This window comes from Sinocyclocheilus grahami, unplaced genomic scaffold (assembly GCF_001515645.1).
Source record: "Sinocyclocheilus grahami isolate Dianchi unplaced genomic scaffold, SAMN03320097.WGS_v1.1 scaffold75.1, whole genome shotgun sequence".
Classification (NCBI taxonomy): domain Eukaryota; kingdom Metazoa; phylum Chordata; class Actinopteri; order Cypriniformes; family Cyprinidae; genus Sinocyclocheilus; species Sinocyclocheilus grahami.
Genome location: NW_015505254.1, coordinates 1,903,331 through 1,906,869, shown reverse-complemented (window position 1 = coordinate 1,906,869; position 3,539 = coordinate 1,903,331). Strand labels below are relative to the sequence as shown.

The window sequence follows — 3,539 nt, the reverse complement described above, 5'->3', positions numbered from 1 at the left end:
GGGATGACTTTCTTTTAGCCTAATTTTTAATTTTTACAATGTTTTTGTAATGTATTAATTATCATGGGCTGTAATAAAAAACAAGTAGTCCTATACTAATACTAAAACTATATAGCCTACACATTTGGTTCGAATAGCCTATATTTTAGTAATCTATAAATATGTGGCTATGTTACAGTTCCCCTTTGAAGCTCTTGTGTTTTTCTCCTTTTCCATCTCTCCAATCCTATTCTGTTCTCATTTTGTTGCAGTTTGCTGATTTTTGTAAAATAACATATCTGTTTTTGCTTTTCAGAACAAAGAGTGGTTTCAGTTTAATATGTTGCAGGTTCATTTATTGGTAATAAATAATTCATAATAAATAATATTGATGATAATAAATCATAAAAAAAATATTGGACTTGTTTTAGGCTTGTTTTTTAAGCTGCGGTTGCTTATTTATCTTGCGAGAGTCGGCAACAGTGGCTCTGAGACGTGCGCTCAGGACTACGCATGCGCACTGGCTGATCTAGCCTGAAAAATACGCTTTTTATAACGCTATTTGAGCAAAAGAAACAACATTTATGACACAGCTGTTGTCAGATTTCAAATATAAAATTTAATCGTAAGCTTAGTGAAAAGTTTTGGAGAATTTGATGTTTCCCCATTCAAAGTGATAGGAGCTGCACTTGCATGCCCGAGAGGCGTTTCAAAGATGGCCGCTGAGTGACATTTTTTATTTTTATTAAACATAGAATACAAGAACTCAGAGGTAACAGCATAGAATAAAATCAAACCTTAAGGGGATCCACAATACATGCAAGGCAAAAAAACAAAAAAAACCATTTAAAACACAAGAAACTTGGACATGTCCAATGATATTTTCGGGGCACGACAATTTTTAAGTAATCTCAGTGAGGAGTAGAATAGTTTAGATTCGTTCATGAAATGAAAAAAGCAGGGGCGAGAGTCTCTCCACTCACAACAACGTATATGATATTTGGCAAGTAGGAAAACAATATTCACAATGTCTGATATTGAGTTATCTAAATCATCAACATAAAACAGGATATATGGTTGATGTTAAATACAGGGATGTTTGACATTTTTAGATTCAGACAGTCTCTAACATCACTCCAGAACTGGCATGAAATGGAGCATGTAAAAAATAAGTGTTCTAGAGATTCATCAGTAAAATTACAAAAAGCACAACCCGCCTTGTCAAATTTAAATCGCTTATGAAGAAAATTGAAAACTAGTTAGATCTTATGACAAATTTTGAAATGCGTTTCTTTGACTTTAGACGGAATTGGCCGTTTAACATTAGAGAAGGCTTTACCCAGCATATCAGAATGGTTTACAGGCACATTGTTTTTATTATAATCATGGAACAATTTAGATTTAAAAGCATCCGTAGCAACCCTATTGAAGTTTTTATCAACTAATTTATGATGGGTCGCCGAGTGACATGACTTGCCTTCCCTCGTCCACTTGATGACGCTTAGGGATATTTGCTAGCGCGTGTCTAAAAGTGAACTGGAACGCAGCCCGGATGTATCCTTCGCTGCCTTTGATATCCCACAATCCTGTGCGTTCCATTCCGTGACGGTTGGGATAAAAAAAATAATTATATTCGCGAGTCATTTGCATATTACAACAATTTACGCTTAACTAAGAATAATGGTCAAAATGATAACTGTTAATAGTCTAAAATAAGATCTTCATTATGATGTATACAGCCTACAAATGCGACCTCCGAAGGAGGCGTTTGAGAAACGGCCATTGTTTGTCGGAGATGGCAACAGTAACTAAGGAGAATGGGTCTTTGCGACCAGAGTAGTGCCGAAATTTGCACCCTGCCAGATTATGCACCCCCTAGTATTGGTAGGTTTAGGAGTAGGTGTGGGGGAGGGGGTGGGATTAGGATTAGGCAATCAGGTAACGACTTCAACGAGGGGGTGCAGAATCTGGCAGGGGTGCAGAATTCGGCACAACACCGGTCAAGAGGCCACAAAGACTGGTACATATATATTATTAGTAAGCAAAACAAATGCATTATAGAAAAAAATAGGGCATGAATCGTTTGTTTTACACTAAAACACCTTTTACAGTGGCGCGCATCAGTGGTCCACAGCATCCTGGATCCGAAATTAGGTGAAACTTGGCGAGACATTGCACTTAGACTTAATGTAACGTTATACATTCAGGTTACCACTAACAAGGTACTAAAAAAAGCCTACAGGAACAAAAAATACTCGGTTTAAACGCATTACCTTTAACCGTTATGTCAGTCCCGAGGACAGGATCATCTCTTCCCACGATATAGCGAGATTCTCAGCTAGGATTTGTTCCCCAAATCGGTCTGGCGCACAGACGGTCAAACTGACTTCACGAGACGCTCGTGCGCCGCGCCTGCTCCGTTTGGCTCTCTGCTCTTCTTCTTGTTCAGAGCAAAGCTCTCAATGTGGATATCCTATTGAGCGCAATGGCGCTTCTGATTGGGGTTTTTTTGTGGGTTTTTTTGCATATGAACGTATATAACAATAAGAGAAATACAACTTTGCATATAAATGCCATCAGTACACAAGATTACAAGTAAAATAAAAAATTAGCCAGAGGAAGAAAGAAAACATAAAATAAATAAATAAAACAACTAAAATAATGAAGACGGTACAGTTTACTTGTCTATTTCAAATTTGCAGATAATGTTAGAAGTCCTGAGTGCTTTTTTTATTTTACATTTATATACCATATTACAGTATTGTTTAAATTCGTTGATACAATTAAAAAGAATTTGGTTTACCCCCCGACCACTTCATTTTGTGTATATGAAACTTCCCCATTACAACCAGTAATTGAATAATATACGCTTTATCCTTTTCTATCCCATAATCATCAACATATATCATTATATCAGACCCACCCAGTTTAACAGCTGTATTAAGTTTTCTTGTAATGAAATTCTCAACATCAACCCAAAATATCTTTGTATAGATGCAATGAAAAAATAAATGAAAAATGGTTTATTTTCCATTACTACAAAATTCACAGGAGTAGTCAATATTCAATTTAAAACGTTCCAATATATGTTTCACCGGATAAATTCTATGCAATATTTTATATGAAACTTCCTTTACTTTGTTATTAACCATTCTCCAAGCCTGACGCCAATTGAAGTCTCCAAATATTGATGACCAAAAAAATGTAGCTGGAGGATATGTAACATAATTTACTACATTTCTAATGTATTTATTTGGTATGTTGTTTTTTAAAATATTAATATTTCCAATAAAAATGGAATTGGTTATATAATCCAGATTAGGGTTTTCATTACATTCATTTTTAAGAAGACATAATACCTTACTGGGTATAGCGTCCATTACAATGGCATATTCTCTGGGTCTAATTGGGATTTTAAATTTGTCAAGAAACTCTGTGTAGGATAATAAAACTCCATCACTATTCATCAACTGACTAACCAATAAAATATTATTTTCAAACCATATATTTAAAAAAAGTGATTTATGTTTGTATAAAATATCTCTGTTATTCCAGATATA

General features: G+C 35.0%; 1 protein-coding gene across 1 annotated transcript in view; it reads right to left on the bottom strand.

Moving 5' to 3' along the window:
* Nucleotides 1–2,459, bottom strand: part of cry3a (cryptochrome circadian regulator 3a) — a 27,500-nt gene extending 25,041 nt beyond the window's left edge. Inside the window, exon 1 of the mRNA XM_071582381.1 lies at nt 2,252–2,459. The gene's annotated coding sequence lies outside the window, so the exon portion shown is untranslated. The remainder of the gene's footprint in view (nt 1–2,251) is intronic.
* Between the last annotated feature and the right edge of the window lie 1,080 nt (nt 2,460–3,539).